The sequence below is a fragment of the Triturus cristatus genome, chromosome 3_2 (assembly GCF_964204655.1).
Source record: "Triturus cristatus chromosome 3_2, aTriCri1.1, whole genome shotgun sequence".
Lineage (NCBI taxonomy): Eukaryota > Metazoa > Chordata > Amphibia > Caudata > Salamandridae > Triturus > Triturus cristatus.
The window spans coordinates 1,085,289,869-1,085,306,967 of NC_140584.1; the positions used below are offsets into that span (position 1 = coordinate 1,085,289,869).

A 17,099-nucleotide genomic window follows, 5' to 3' on the forward strand; every position below is an offset into this window, starting at 1 on the left:
AATAAACGCCACAAGCTCCTGGCCATCCAACGCATGGTGCTGCAAATCCACCTGAGCAGATTCCTGGGACGCTACAGACCCCAGAGACTCAGCCGAGTCCCACAAACAGGAGGAGGCCCTAGCCAGCACACACAAGGTGTTAAGGGCCCTGGTCGAGGCGAAAAAATTGCGTCCCCAAGTGTCCAGCCAGCAGGCCTCACTGGACGGCGGAGCCAACAGGGGCGGTAGGGAGGGAAAAGCAGTCCACAGAAGGGGACTGGTGGCTGAGAGGTGAACAGACAGGAACACCGGGCCACGCGGCGTCGGAAGGTGCTGATGCAGAAGATGCGGAGGCACCGGGTCCCCGGAGGCAGGACGCCTCCACGCCCCCGTCAAGGCAGAAAGGAGCGAACCTTCAAAGGGAAGCAAGATTTCCCTCCCACCAGAGCCCTGGTGGAGGACCTCCAACAGATGGTCCGCCTGAAAGTGAGCCACCGGGTCGCCCATGCGTAGGATGCCCACAGCCGTGGACACCGCGTGAGTGAAGGCCGCACCCGCATCCGTAGGGCCCCGCGGTGGAGAAAGCAACTCCTCTGTGGGCGACGGCTGCAAACTAAGGCGGCCGTCGCCGAGGCCAAGCGGGGCGGGCAAGGGCCAGACCTGGAAGTCAGGAGGTGCCGAAGAATGAGGGACCTGTCGCTCCTCCGACGGACACCCCTGCCGCAGAAAGGGCGGGGCGCCACCCTTCGACGCCGGTGAAAAAGACACCACGCGGCGACCAGTCTCCAGGGAGGACGACACCAAAATGCAGCCTGCCTCGGGAGAAGAAGCGTCCAAAGGCGAATCCACCGTACGACCCCTCTGCGGAGCCGTGGAGTCCGCCGCTTGACGCAGGACACCGGCGCCATCCGGCGTCGACGGGCAAGGGACCTCCAAGCCACCCCGCACCGGAGACCGGAGCGGTGACCGGAGTAGAGCTGGAGCCGCACTTACCCCAGAGCGGCACCGAGACGGTGCCGGCCCGACCCCCGCCGAGGCAACCACCTGCGTGGGGGAACGAGATGGGCCAGGGGAGGGGCCCGAAGCCCTCCGCCGGCCACGGCCCAGAAGGAGGTGAAGGTCGCCCGGCAAGCTCTGTGGTGGTGCCAGGGACGATAAAACCTCCGACTCCCTCCAACGAGGCAGCCGCCTGGGAGGAGGTACGAGAGGGGCCCAGAGAAGGACGAGGGGTCTGCCCTTGACCTCGACCCGGAGCGGGATGAGGAGGGGCCGCTGACCCCTGTGGCTCCGCACGGTCCAGCTGCTGCCGACGCCGTAGCGGCGTCACCTTGGCCTTAGACAGGACCCCCCTGCCAAGGGACCGAGAGGGGCTCGGGGATGCGACCCGAGCCCCGGCGACCTCCCGCGAAACTACAGGGACCCCCGCGGGGTTTTGCGGCGAGGCAGAGACGCCATGGCCTGAAGGAGGAGCCCCAGAGGAGCCGCACCCCAACAGCACCACATCCTCCAAGCCTGGATCCGACCCAGTCAGCGCCGGTGCCACCGGGCGATGCCGCAGAGGGCCCTGTGCGAGGCGAGGGATCCGCCGACGCCCCAGGAGGGGAAGGAGGAGGAGACGCCAGCGAGGACTGCAAAGCCGCCGCGTAAGTCTCCATCTGGACTCTCGATGCCTCAACACCGGGAAACAGTGGATAGGACAATGCGCGGGGCCGCATCACCCGCAGAGAGTCCACGCCCCCGGTAGGCCGAGAACCAGCCCCCGGGGACGAACTGCGACACTTACCCACCGGGGAGCGACGCTCATGTGACATCGGAGAAAGGCGAGGACGACGACCATGGCCGGACCTGAAGCCGTCCGCCGAAGCAGACAGAGGGGAGGACGTTGACCTGGAGAGACGCGTCGAGAGAAGTTTCATGCGGCGCTTCCGCCGCGACTTCGGCTTCAACTTTTGGCACGCCGCAAAATCCAAGGTGCCGTGATCCTCCCCCAAACACCACATGCAGATGAGGTGAGGGTCCGTCGCCGACATAAGACGCCCACAAAACTTGCAAGTTTTAAAGCTCAAAGGCATTCGCACACTGCTCCCACCAAAAAAAGAATGGAAGAAAGGGGGGCCTGAATAAGGCCCGTAGCAAGGACCGGACCTCGCGGACGTCACGTACAACGCCTGGGCGGAGTCGCGTGATGTCGCCCCGGCGCGCAGGGATGCTGTGGCAAAAGTTTCCGGATCCAGACTCACGCCTGGGGATACATCTGCGTGAAGGAATCTGCGGCTAGTAGTCTCTATTAGATCCCACAGTTTATGTTATCTGAACGCACAGATCCTGTATAGGATGTATAGGAACTACAAGACAATAGAGCACATGGTTGCTTCTCAGGCCTGATTTCTGTACATGGTCCAATGCAGGGACCTCTGTGGATGACCGGGAGATCCCTCATAACATGGTGTCGCTCACAAGGGCAGCAAGCAACTTCCCGCTCTTCTGTATCCTGGGAACACAGCTGGATACTTCTGCTGGACAAGTCTCTTCTCCTGCAGGTTTAGGCAATCGATTTCCCTCACTTAGCAGGCAGGCTTCTGGGTACTAGGCAGTACTTCAGATTCTACAGCAACTTGTACAGACATTAGGTGATGCACCTGCACCTCTGGGAGACTGGTTGTCATGCAGACAACATACCAGGTCACAATGCTGTTAGAGTACTCTGAGGAGCACTACCTTCCTTGGTCATGAAGAACTTGGAACTGGAACCAAGTGGGGTGCTTTAAATCATAATTTTGTAAAAATGTTTGCAGACTAGCTCTACTGCCAAGACTTCAGAACTGCTTTTAGAGCGTTTTTCTTAAAAATAATGTTTGGACTGTTCCTCAGACACAGCTTTTCTGTAAAGTGATGCCTATCACAGCAGGTAGCAGTGGCACTTTCTCTACGAGGCACTACCAAAAACAAGGGCACAATGACCTGTGAGATCTCTGCATGTGGCAATCATCAGCCTTTCTGAAGTAGTAGTCAGGAACAGAATGGGGCATGCCAGGTCCTGCCTAGAAACCTCTTCCCCTTGAACAACAAACTGCCGTCCCACCCCTACCATCTGATTCACCAGACAACTTAAAATGCTCATCAGTGCTACCGAAAATGTGTATGATGTGCATGTTTTTGCATTACATGAGTTAACTAGGCAGGGAGCATCCCAGAACAAAGCAGCTTCTTTCAATTATTATTTATGACCGAAAACTCACATTGTAATGCTTTTTACATTTTTTTGGGCTTTTACTCCAACTTTTTTGTCATCAACTTGATAGAGAAGGAAAATATATCTTACCTTTAATTAAATGTTTGGAACTAGAAGGGAGTGCTAGAGAGCCCGGCCGCAAGATGGCCTCTGCCTAGTGAAGCTCTACCTGCCGGAATACAATATCAGTAATGTATACACTCATGAGGAGGACATTGGGCCTGATCTGGTGGCGCCTGTGCTTCGGAAACCCTGCTGCATCGGATGAGCCCGGATTTGCTGCAAAGGGATGAGAGTGCTGGCCTGACCGTGCTAAGCACATTGCGGCCTTATCCGGGCCTACTGCTGACATTGTGCGTCCACTACGTGGCTGCCAACATGCTGGTGAGTGAGGAAAACAGCACAGTAGTGTGTGACTCTCAGCCTGCGCTGCACGACTGCTGACATGGGGAGTCGGGAAAGGCGTGGAGATGATCCAGTGATGAGATTCGAGCGAGTAGCCTGTGCAGCTAACGTGCACCGTTCCATGCAGCCTTCGACCTCTGTGCTTGGGAACGGCACACGCAGGCCTTGAAGCTGGGCTAGAGGACAATTCTGCTTGATCGAGCCTGGCCCCCGCCCTACTTCGGGGGAGAACTATCGGGGGCCCAGCCGCTGGCTGAGGAGCCATGAGAAAGGTCTGAGAGGTGCAGAGGAGGAAGTGAGCCCGTGATGGGAGACATTGAGGCTGGCTGTGGGCCAAAATGGAGGACTGAGCAACTGACAGGGGAGGCCGGCCGTTGGCTGAGGAGCCATGAAAGAGGCCCGAGAGGTGCAGAGGAGGAGGTGAGCCCGTGCTGGGCCCCGGGAGCCATTGAGGCTGGTTGTGGACCGAAATGGAGTCATGAGCTCGACTGGTACAGCAGAGACAAGCTTTCCGCCCCTCCACACAAGCTACTAGGGAAGGATGATAGGCCCCACATGCTGCCAGCGCTTCAGCGGTTGGCCCACCTGCTGAGGGCCTGCTCGTACCTCGCGGAATTGGGGCCATACCTGGCGATTAGAGCTGGGGCACTCTGGAAAGCACCCTGACATACCTCCAGTTGTCTTGTACACACGTAAATGGCTCCCTGCGCTGGCGGGGCATACGGAGTGTTTGGGTGGGTCTGCTCGTGCCTCCCCCTGCGGTGCTGGGGGTGAGGCTGGACCCCAGTACTATTGGAGTGTTACTGATGAAGGAATAGTTTCTTACCTGCAACTCCTTTTCTCTTGCAGGGGTATTTCCATGATAAGTCATAAGCACTTGGATAGTCCCGCCCAAGGGCCTTTCTTCAGGAATGACTGTAAAGATACTTAAGAGATAGAAAAGACAATAATGCAGCCTAACTAAATAGGCTACAAAGGCCACAACTTCATCTTGAAGTGAAAAAGATGCCATAATACTAAGTTTTGTGTAATTGTTGTACAAGTTACTTACCTCCGGTAACGATGTATCTGGTAGAGACGATTCTAGCCGCAGATTCCTTAACGTAGAATTATCCCCAGGCGTGAGACTGGACCCGGAAAATTTTCTTGTCCCAGCATCTCTGCACGCCAGGGAGCTGCACCACGCGACTCCGTCCCACCGTCTTACGCGGGCGTGACGTCAGCGAGGTCACATAAGCCCAACCCCGGCGCGCTGATGTCCGTTTGATTCGGAGAACTTTTCCGTGCCACAACGCGGAGCCATCACAACAAAACTGAGGAGAGCATGGGAACAGTGTGTGAAAAAATCAGAGAAACAAAACAGAGAGAAACAAAGGGTGAGGAACAGCACCAGTTGGGACCAAGGTAAAAGAAGGCTATAGCAGCGAAGCCATAGCAGGGAAAGAGCAGAGCACCACTTTGAGGAACAACTGTGCAAGCCAAGGCGATAGGACCAGTTGGCACTAAAGTACCAGAAGGCCATAGCAGCGAAGCCATAGCAGGGAAAGAGCAGAGCACCACTTTGAGGAACAACTGTGCAAGCCAAGGCGATAGCACCAGTTGGCACTAAAGTACCAGAAGGCCATAGGAGCGAAGCCATAGCAGGGAAAGAGCAGAGCACCACTCCGAGGAACAACCGAGCAAGCCAAGGCGATAGCCATCCTGGAGGAGGGAGGGAGGGAGAGAGGGAGAGAGAGGGAGAGAGAAGGGGAGAGAGAGGGGGAGAGAGAGGGGGAGAGAGAGAGGGAGGGAGGGAGGGAGAGGGGGAGAGAGAGGGAGACATAGGGGGAGAGAGAGACAGAGAGAGAGAGAGAGAGAGAGAGAGAGAGAGAGGGGGGAGAGAGAGAGGGGGAGAGATGGAGAGAAAGAGCGAGAGAGGGGAGAGGGGGAGAGATGGAGAGAAAGAGCGAGAGAGGGGGAGAGATGGAGGGAAAGAGCGAGAGAGGGAGAGGGAGAGGGAGACATAGAGAGGGAGAGGGGTAGAGAGAGAGAAAGAGAGTGGGGGAGAGATGGAGAGAGAGAGAAAGAGAGAGGGGGAGAGATGGAGAGAGAGAGATGGGGAGAGAGATGGAGAGAGAGAGAGAGAGAGAGAGATGGAGAGAGAGAGAGAGAGATGGAGAGAGAGAGAGAGAGAGAGAGAGAGAGAGAGAGAGAGATGGGGAGAGAGAGATGGGGAGAGAGAGAGAGAGAGAGAGAGATGGAGAGAGAGAGAGAGAGATGGAGAGAGAGAGAGAGAGAGAGAGAGAGAGAGAGAGAGAGAGAGAGAGAGAGAGAGAGAGAGAGAGAGAGAGAGAGAGAGAGAGAGAGAGAGAGAGAGAGAGAGAGAGAGAGAGACCCCCAGACCCCCCGCTAGAGCCAGCAGCCTGAGCGGCGTCAGTCAGCTCGGCCTCGGCCAAGGCCGCCGCCTGCCCAGAGGACTGAGGGGGACTCGAGGACGAGCCACGAGTCCCGGCAACCTCCTGCGACACCACAGGGACCTCCACAAGGGTTTTCGGCGAAGCAGAGGTGCCGTGGTCCGAAGGGGGGAACCCCGTAGGGCCGCAGCCCGACGACACCACATCTCCAAGTCCTGAAGCCGAACCTGCCGGAGCTGCCAGCGACTCCGCAGAAGGCCCCGCACATGGCAAGAGATCTGCAGACGTCCCAGGAAGAGGAGGAGGAGCTGCAGCATAGGCCTCCATTTGGACTCTGGTCGCCCCCACACTGGGAAACGGCGGGTAGGGTGGCGACGGGCGAGGCTGCATGACCCGCAGAGAACCCGCGCCCCCCACAGGGCGGGGACCGGGCCTCAGGGACAAGCTGCGACACTTACCAACGGGCGAGCGATGCCCTTGCGGCCTCGGAGAGGGACGATGTCGGAGACGGAAGCGGCGGTTCTTGAATCCTTCAGCAGGGGACGGACGCGGTGACGACGCCAACCTGGACATGCGGGCCGAGAGGAGTTTCATCAGGCGAGGCTTGTCAGCAGACTTCATCTGCTGACAAGCCTCGCAGTCCGTGGAGTCATGATGCTCACGCAAACACAACATATAGATGGGGTGAGGGTCCGTCGCCGACATCTGGCGCACGCAAGGCGAGCACGTCTTGAAGCCCGAAGGCATTCGCACACTGTTCCCAAAAGGAAATGCAAAGCGTGAAAAGAAGACCTGAAAACAGGCCAGGGGCCCGATCCGGATGCGCGTGGAAGGCGGAAAAGAAGGAAACTGACATCAGCGCGCCGGGGTGGGGCTTATGTACCCTCGCTGACGTCACGTCTGCGGAAGACGGAGGGGTGGAGTCGCGTGGTGCCGCCCCCCAGCGCACAGAGATGTTGGGGCAAGAAAATGTTCCAGGTCCAGTCTCACGCCTGGGGATAATTCTACGTTAAGGAATCTACGACTAGCAGTCTCTATCAGATAATGGTGTTTAACACCCAGAACCCGCCCCTTCACAAAACTCTTTTTTTATGATAGAGATGAAAGGGTGGGACAGAGTAGCCCCCATAGGCTGCCATTATATGTCTTAATCTAGATGTTGTGCCTTTAAGCAAACTCAGAGACCACCAGTATCCCATGATGCACAGTCAGTGGCAGTTACTTCAGTTCTTTTTGAAGGCGATGAGAAGTGAATGCCTATCTGGAACAAAAGATAAGTCTGTCTATTCCACCGGGGAGAAGGGAGGGTTGCTTATGACTTATGGAAATACCCCTGCAAGAGAACTGGAGTTACAGGTAAGAAACTATTCCTTCTCTTGCAGGGGATTTCCACGTATAGTCATAAGCACTTGAATAGACTAGCAAAGGGAATCCGGTCCTACTTGAACATCTGCATTGGCATCAGAATCTAGGCAGTAATGTCTTGTGAATGTGTGGACTGACTTCCAAGAAGCAGCCTTACAAATCTCTTAAATGGGTACATTACGAAGCAAAGCAGCAGTACCTGTATTCCCTCTAGTAAAATGAGCCCTAGGCTTACTAAAAGGGGTTTGTTAGCTTTCTGATAACAGAGTAAATTACAAGAAACAATCCATCTGGAGATACATTGTTTAGAAGTGGCTAGCCCTTTACGGAGAGAACCATAGTTTATAAATAACTGATCCGCTCTCCTTATATCTTTATTTTTGTCCAGATAAAATTTCAAAACCCTTATTACATTCCCGCCGGAGAGGATGGATGCTGGAAGAAAGTAGGTAAAGTAATAGTTTGGTTTACGTGAAGATCCGAAATTACCTTAGGTAGGAATTTCGGATGGGTCCCCATAACTACTCTAGATGTATGAAAGACTGTACACGGTTCTTGACAGAAAAGTGCCTGAATTTCACCAACCCTGCAAGCTGTCTTCCAGGACAGGGGCTGAAGAGTAGCCTTATGAATATGTTCAAACGGCTCTTGCATTCAACGAGAAAGCACCACATTAAGCTCCCAAGGAGGAGAAGGACTTCTAATGGGAGGAAAAACTTTTTTCAAACCTTACAAGAAATCTTTATAACAGGAATTCTGAAAAAGGAAGTTTGTGGAGGGCATTTCCTGTAAGCAGTTAAGGCTGCCAAGTGAACCTAACTGGAAGAAAATTGGAGACCAGATTGTACTGTAAGTATGACATCTTCCTGGCAAGAGGTAGAATCTTCATTTCTCGATGAGCATCAAATACAGAATCTCTTCCATTTGTGAGCATAAGCAGAGCGTGTGGATGGCCGCTTAGCTTCCTCAAGAATGTCCATGCAGCTTTGAGGTAAATTCGAGCGTCCATACTGCAGTAGCTCAGGAGCTATGCTGCTAAATTCAAGGAGGTGAGGTTGAGGTGTACCATCTGACCTCTGAATTTCGTCAGCAGGTGTTTTGCATGGTAGTCTGAGATGAGGACAGATAGACCGGTGAAGGAGGTCTGTGAACCACCATTGATATGGCCATTCCAGGGCTATGAGAATCATCTTGGCCTGTGATAGAGAGCGCTTGATGAGAACTGTCGGGATCCGGGGAATCGGAGGGAAGGCGTAGAGAAATTTGCCTGACCAGCTGATCCATAGGGCATCCCCCAGGGTTCCTGGTTGGTAGAACCTGGAGGCGAAGTTTTGGCATTTCCTGTTTTCTGTGGTGGCGAATAAATCTACCTCCGGAGTATCACAGTTTTTGAATATGTCTCGTACCACGTTGTCGCTTAGGACTAGCTCGTAATTTTCCTGAAGGAGTCTGGTTAGTGCGTCGGCCTGAGCATTTTGAACACCTGGGAATAGGGGGAAGACAGGATTCAGGGCTCGGAACCAGTCGGCAACTTGCCTCCTTGTGAAGTTTGTTGTCCTGACCTTCCTCTAGGTTGCCTTTTTTGATACGGCTGGTAGGATCTTTGGTACGATTGCTGTGGACCAGACTGACTACCCTGAAACCACTGAGGGGTTTGAACCCTCTGTGTTGTCTATCGTCTTAAAAAAGGACAGAAGGATCTTCGCTGTTCTTTGGGTCTCTCGAGACCCACTGCCTTCAATGTCTACATTTCTGCTTTCATGCATGCCATCTCTTCATCTGCATGAGAACTGTAGTTTTCATCGTTCTTCTGCTCCCTGAAGGTGAATCCTCTCCCTGTCACACAGAGTACGCTTGGAAAAGGTTTTGCAGATGGAACAGGAGTCAGGAACGTGAGTAGCAGGTAGACAAATAATACATACTCTTTGAGGATCTGATTTGGTCTTCTTCCTTCCACAGTCTGGACACTTAGCAAAAAGAGATGGCATTTTTTTTAAATAAACTGTGGTAATTTCTGTTAGAAAAAGATAGGAACAGGTAGCGAAGGACCAAATAGGTCGAGTGAAACACTCAGTCAACTTTCTGAAAAGATTTTTGATGGAAAAAAAACAAATTTGGTCGAGCTCAATGCTCCAGGGTCCTGTTACAAGGAGACGGAAATAAGAACTGAAGTAACTGCCACTGACTGTGCATCATGGGATACTGGTGGTCTCTAGGCACAGCGTCTAGTTTAAGACATATAATGGCAGCCTATGGGGGAATTCCTCAAAATATGGATACCTAGATATTTAAACCCCTCTTTCACACTCAGGGCTGTACACCTGGATGACAGAGGAGGGATATCCCCCACGAGCGGAAGATAAGAGGCTTGTCCCAGTTAATTTGATACCCAGAATAGCTGCTAAACAACTAGAAAATATGCAACAGACTATCAACTGTAAGGTTGGGCTGCACAGCACACAGCAGTATGTCGTCGGTGTATAGGGATATTCATTCTTCCCAGTCCCGCTTGCCTGTAATCCCCTCTATGAGCAGGTCCTGGCGGACCCATGCCACCAGCGGCACTTGCAGTAGAGCAAATATAATGGGGGACAGTGGGCATCCTGACTCATGCCTTTGTGTAGGGCAAAAGAACGGGACACCGTACCGTTAACCTGCACTCTCGCTGTTGGGTCTAGCTAGAGGAGTCTAATCCACTCACAAAATCGCGGGCCAAAACCCAATTTAGTCAGGGCAGCAAACAGATTGGACCACTCAATGCTGTTAAATGCTATTCGCGCGTCCAGAGAGAGAGCAGCACAGCAACTTCCCCTCACCGGCTTCAATAATATGCTATACTCTGGTTCAAGAGCCTGAGATTCAATCTGGTGCTTCTGTGGGGCATAAACCCTAATTGATCAGGGTGAACCACAGATATTATTAGTCTTTGTAGCCTGTTCGCCAAGGCTTTTGCCAGTATCTTGGATTCTAGATTAAGAAGTGGTATGGGGGGAGGAGCCAAGATGGCGACCGGAGCAGTCGCTTGAGCGCCCGGCTCCGTCGGCCCTTGGCCTCGGACTATTATCCTGATTCCTATCCTTGCCGATTTTCGAGGTGCAACGCGTGCGACGACGCGCTGACTGCGCCGCCGCTTTCCCGAAGTCTTAGCCCGCCCGGATGCCGGAGTTCTTGGTGCCTTTGTCCCCCGCACTGGACCCCTGCTCTACAGTGGCCTCGGCCGGCCCCCTGGAAGCGTCGCAGTCACCGGACCCGCTGGTGCAAATCTGAGCCCCAAGGTCCCGATTCCGCCTCACGCCACGGACGGTCGCCGGGGGAGCCGGGGGAGAGACGCCCGGACACCTCCTGCACCCTGCACCTGACGGGCTGGAGCCGGAGGGTAAGCCCCGGCGTGACGGGTCTCCTACCCCGCTCTGTGGACCAAGCTGTGGAAGGCTGCAGACCCCCTTCTTTTCTGGTCTAGTCGGCTGCAAGAGAGCCCGAGGGAGGGGAAGCGACTGTTGGCTTTCACCTGTTGCGGCGCAGACCTGTTGGGAATTGCCTCCTTGTCACGATCCCCCCCCTGGCCACGGTACCGTTCAGCGGTAAAACATGGCGCTGATTGCCTGCTCGCTGCCGGGGGGTGATGCTCCGGTCTCGCCCGCTGCCCGCTTCGCCCTCCCTCTACCAGACTCCAGCTCCCCAGTGCCGTCCCGGATTGCTGCCGCTGTGGGGGCGCAGCTTCCGCTGACATACGGCTCCGTGCTGGCTGCCCTGCGGGACTTTCGTCTGCAATTGTGTGTCGGCTTGCAAACGCTAAGTGAGCGGTTCGACTTTACACTGTCTGCTGCGGGTCGTGAGCGCCTCGTTTGTGATCAACAAGACGTGAGTCTGCCAGTGCTGTGGTCCTCCTGCGAGGAAGTAACGACTGGGTGTAGCGGTGCTCCACTGGTGTCTGCGTTTGGCTTTCCCGGCGCTCAGGATCAATCGCTCTCCTGCTCAATGGCGGATACTTTGTTTCCCCGGTCATTGCTGCCTGCTTTGTTGTTGCCTGCCTCACCGGGCCCGCAGGACCTTCCAGCTGAACTATACCTGACGACCTCGAGGAACCGTTCACGGTGGCCTACGGCTCCTTTAATGTGGAACTCATGTACTTTACAAGCCAGGTCTGGATTTTATATGGTGTGCAAGGGGACCTCAATAGATGATCGGCGGCCATTTTGTGACTCTACTTCTCCATTTTCTTCCAAGCGGCCATATTGTCTTTGTCTGTTCGGGATGCGGGGCACTCACGAGGGGGCGGGTCTAATCGTAAGCCCGCGATCGGGCCAGGGCTAGATTACTTTCTACCATCATAGTTTCACGGACGGGCTGGACTGGGACTGGAATTGTTTGCATATGTTGTGCGCATTCGTCGCGATCTGTCTGCCTTCATTTCCTTGTTGTTACAAGCTATCTTCACACGACCGCCTTTGGGTGTAGTGGGGTTTCAGTGTGTGGAGGCATGGTTGGCCGGTGGTGTCGGGCGCTCCGAGGATACGTGGGTTCCTCCCCGCCTCCTTTCTTCTTTCTTCTCTTAGTTTCTTTACTCTATTCCTACTTTCTCTCTCGTCTATATTTCGGGTTCACTGGGCGACAGGCACTATGCTGGGGGGGGGGGCAGGCCATAGCCTCCGCATTGGTGTAGGGTGGGGGGGTAATTTACTGGTTCTTTTTAGTTCTATGGGCCTCTTTCTTTCATGTCTCTGCGCTATACTGTTTCGATTCGGGGTCCGGGTGTGGGGTGGATCGAGCGGGGGCGGCTTTTAGGGGGTGCGTATTTACTACTGTGATGATCCTGTTATCTAACTGCATCGCCTTACTGTATGAGATTTTCTATGGCTGTTTTAATGATGCTGCTGCTCTCCAGTGTATGAAGCCGACTCGCGGACTCGAATCTCCTTGTTTCTATCCTTTACTGATTTCTTTCTCGATAAAAAATTTTTTTTTTGAAAACCTTAAAATTAACCTTCACTTCTCCTTCCCCTGGTGTCAAGGATCCCTCCAGTGTATGAATCCTGAATTATTGCTAATCTTGACCTTGACGCACAGGGGATGTACTGTTTGTCTCTGTGCTCAACCGTATTGTGGCCGGCCTGATGGTTGTAGGCCCGTATTTGTTCTTTTACTATGCACAAATAAAGGTTTTTAAAAAAAAAAAAAAAAAAAAAAAAAGAAGTGGTATGGGTCTGAACGAACTACACTCCTCAGAAGGTTTGCCTTTTTTTGGATGACTACACTGGATGCCAGTCTCTGGTCATCCGGCAGGCAACCCTTTTTCCTCCTCCTGAGCATGGGCTTCGCTCGCTACCTTGTCTGCAATACCCTTTTAGAGCTCTACCGGCAGGCCGTTTTGGTCTACAGCCTTACTAGATTTTAAGTCTCGGATGGCCCCCTCCATTTCTTCGACCGTCCAGTCTTGCTCCAGCTCTCCTCTTTTGTCAACAGACAGGGTGGGGAGGAGGAGATCTCTGAGAAGCTCTGTGCAGTCGTCTCTGGTCCTATCAGAAGTAGACGTCTCTCATAATAAGTTGTGAAGGCCTCTGCTATGGCCGTACGAGTCGTGTGTACAGCCCACCCCCCAAGATTTCTAGTACCCAGTTTCTCTCCTTGACCCTTTTTTCTAACCAAGCTATTAATTTGTTTGCCTTATCTCAAACATCATAGAACATACACTGTGTCACTATCGCGTGTGCCTGGGCTTTTTCAGCTACAGCCCTCAGTTCTTGTTTGTTTAAGATGAAGCTGGTGACCCAGGGAAGAGACAGTGGTTGCTTCCTGTGGCATCTGGGGCTCTAGTAGCACAATCTCCCTTTCAAGTTTGTCATATTTTAACATTTATTCTTTCTTCCTCTCCCCCATGAGGGCCTGGTGTATCCCCATATGACCGTCAAAGGCTTTATTCTCCTGCAAATATTGATCTGTCCGTTCTCTTATCTTGTCTATGAATGTTTTGTCTTTGAGATGCCACGGGTCTAGTCTGGGAGGCAGCATGGTGTCACTTGGAGGTCCCTGCAGTAGCACTACGATCGAGGAGTGGTACGAGATGCCACATGCCCTATGGGCTGCGCCGCGAAACAGGCCTGCATGTGTATGGTGGGTGAGAATGTGATCTAGGCGGGAGCAGCTGCTGTGTGCAACACAAAAGTATGTGTACTGCCTTGTTGTGGGATTGTGTTCACGCCATACGTTTATCAGCCTCAGCGTGCCCACAAAGGTCCGCATGGGTCCCTGGCCTGTGCCTTGACAAGACCTGGAGACCCTATCTTTCTGCGGGTCCATAGTAGCATTCATGTCACCTCCCAATATAAGAATGCCAGGTGGCATATCGAACAGTAGGTCGCTAAGAGCTGGCAGTATATCGGCGTTGAGCCTCAGTGGCATATACATCAAACATATGTTAAGTTTGCAGCCCTTCCAAGTGCTCGTCTGTGCAACATATCTACCAAGGTGATAGTGCCGAATCTGACCTGGAATGAAGGGCACAGATGTTTTAATAAGAATGCCTACGCCTCTGGAGTCGAAGTGAAACCCGGGTGGGCCAGGAGAGTATACCCAAATCTGTCAAAGGCTTTATAATGATTGCCTTCCAGGTGTATCCTGTAGGAGGACTAAATATGGTGTGGTCCTACGAAGCTATTGTAGAACTATGGTGCTATTAATTTTGTTACTGAGACCAGTGACGTTCCACGTCATAGTCTCAATGCTAAACCTGTGCAAGACTCCATGTGGTATATGATAGAGGTGTGCCACCCCACCCCCAGCAGGTGACGCGTCCCTTACCCCCAATATCAAATGGCCATCCTCTCTGTTCCCTGTATCCTTGTAATGCTGAGCCAAAAGTAAATACCATATATAGTATAAACATCACACAATAACAGTGTTGTCTACCTCTATGGAACTCCCCTCGCCCTGCTACCTACGCTGTAGGCCTGAAACTGCCCACTTTCCCAATTTGCACAGCGCATGTCGCCTTAACAGAATAATATCAACTATCTGGGGTTGGCCGGCACAGCCATATAGGGACCTACAGCTATATATTATAACCCATTAGCATAGCAAAATAGCTTAAGAACTGCAATATGAGAGTCTCAGTAGTTGTTTACTTTTCCGCACCCCCAATGTCAGTCACATTCGACGTCCAGATAGGCCTTATCACAACTAGTGTATCTGAGTCCCGTTTACATCACCCAGGATCTCCCACCAACTAATACGTGTATCCCTAGGCAAGGCAACAGCACAGTACTGTTATTCTGAGGAATCTGTCGCCCGAATTTTTTGTGTGGGATTCTCGAAGGAGAGGTTGTCACTAGTTGTTAGGTGCTCATCATCACGTTGTTCGCCTGGGTACCCCTTGTTCCTCTCTCATTGCACCGGTCAGTCAGGCATGCACCAGCCCTTTGCCAACCCCAGTCCTCTTCCGTCACAGCCATAACTTCCCTTCTGCCAATACTTGTAGTCTTGCAGGGCATCATGTACTTAAGATCTGTGGCCCGTAGAGCTTTATTAACTTCACTGAACCTGCGACACTGGCGTTGGACCCGCATTGTAAAGTACGGAAAAAAGCGAATCGATGCGTTTTCATAGGCGAGGTCATCATGGGAGTGAGCGGCCTGTAGAATGGTGTCGCAATGGCTTAAAATTCAGACTATAATCGACCTAGGTGGTGCTCCAGGCCTGGGCGGTGGTATTGGTGCCCTGTGTGCTCATTCAACAGAAAATAAAATTTAAAAACGCAGAGTTTTGACAATGAGATCCTCAGGAAAAAGGTCTACATTGGGTCCTTCTGCCCCCTCAGGGACCCCGACCACCCTTATGTTGTTCCTACGAGCCCTATCTTTCTGGTCTTCCAGTGTTGCCGTCATAACCTTGTGTTGCTGTGTCAGGTACTGACTTGCTACTCCAGCTTTTTGGAAGTGGACTGTAGCTGGTTTATGTGAGTCTCCGCCGGGTTGACCTTCTCCATCATCTTTTTGAAATCTGCCCTAAGGAGATTTTAATCCATCTATCTCGTGTTCCAAAGTGGTCTTCAGATCACAGATGGTTGCCTCGTGGTACTCAGGGAGGGATACCCTCCTTACAGTTGTTCGTTGTCCGGCGCGGATTGCAGATTGTCTGGGCACTGCGTATTTGTCCTTCGTGTTAGATGGAGTGAGGGGCGTCCCTTTAAGCCCCACCATAGCCCCGAAGGAGGCGACCGTTCTAAATGAGTTTGTGTTATCCCACTGTTGCCTTGCACCAGTCTATGTCGCCCTCCTCAATCAAGTGGCACCCCGCAGGTAGGTATCCCCATGGCTCCGGTTACATCTCCAGGATACAGTCCTATAGACTCCAGGCCAGGCCGTTCAAATTGACAACATCTCCCTGTGCAACATGAATATAGTGCTCACCGTATCGTATGGACCAGAGACCACCGGTGAGTCTCAAGCAGATGCTGAATTTGCGTCATTTATGCATTTTAAGGGGCTGATGATCTACTCTGCGTGGTCTATCACCTTGCCTCTGCGGTCTCTCACAATGTCTCTGAGCCCTTATCTGTCCCCCGTCCTCGATCACAGTAGGCGGGTACGGGATTAAACTATATCGTTGGGGGGGGGGGGGGACATGTGGAAGCCTCCCCTGGGGGGCCATGGCCCTCAGGACTCCATTAATTAAATGCTGCAACTCCTGGATGTCATCATGGCAGCCGGGGAAGGCCTCATTTACGGTGCCAGGTTCCTAACTTTCCAGCGCAGTCCCTCTGCCTTGACCGTCCTCCGCTGCTGCGACTTACGTCTATGGTGAGTACCCGAAGGCCGCCTGCATGTCCCCAGGTCAATTAACGCCTCTCCCGACATGTCGGCGCTGGCCACTGGTTTCCGTGAGAGGCCCGCTTCTCGCTGACTCGTCCCACCACAGCCCGTAAGCCAGGTGGGGGCAGCCACTGGCCTATTAGAGCCTGAACCAGGATGTCGGTGCCAGAGCGGTCTGGGACAACTCCTTCATCGTGTTTCTGAACCCCCAGGCATCCCACTCCTGTCCTCGACCACCGAGGGGAGATAAGGGGCCAGCTTAGACCGTGTCGTGGAAAAGGGTGGGTGGAGGGCTCCAATGGGGGAGTCACAGCCCTCGCAGCTCTGCTGGTTAAACACGGCATCTCCTGAATGGCGTTATGGCTGCCAGGAAGGCTTCATCTGCAGCACCAGGCCTACTATCTCAGCAGTGCTATCTATTTGTCCTCACCGCCTGCCGCGACTCACTTCGGCGGGGAGTCCCAGACTGACGCTAGCACGTCCTTCGGGCTGATTATCCCCTCTCCCACCAAGTCGGAGCAAAACACTGGTCTCTGAAAGAGGCCCGCTTCTAGGCGTTTGGCACGTCTCACGTCCCCACTGCCCAGGCTACCAGGCGGGGGGCAGACACTGGTTTATTCGAGCTGGACCCAGAGAGTAATGGCCGGATCTCACTGGGACAAACTCTATCCTTTTAGGTTCCTGGTGAACATCGCCTCGTCTCAACACATCATCCAGCCTCCATTGTGGCACCGACGCACTGCACCCAGGACACCAGTCTTACTCCAGTTTCGATCTGGGACGGCAGCAATCACACTTAATCAACTACCTACCGCTCTCAGGAACTCTGCCTGGCTCTTTAATGCAGTTCTGTCCAGAGATTAGGACGGATAGAGGGGGTTAATTCAGCAGCGCTGCAGAGCTTAGTTAAAGTGTGGC

General features: G+C 53.3%; 1 protein-coding gene across 3 annotated transcripts in view; it reads right to left on the reverse strand.

Annotated features, from left to right (window-relative positions):
• CUX1 (cut like homeobox 1) overlaps nucleotides 1–17,099 on the reverse strand; it is a 1,097,219-nt gene that overhangs the window by 494,946 nt on the left and 585,174 nt on the right. The window lies entirely within an intron of this gene.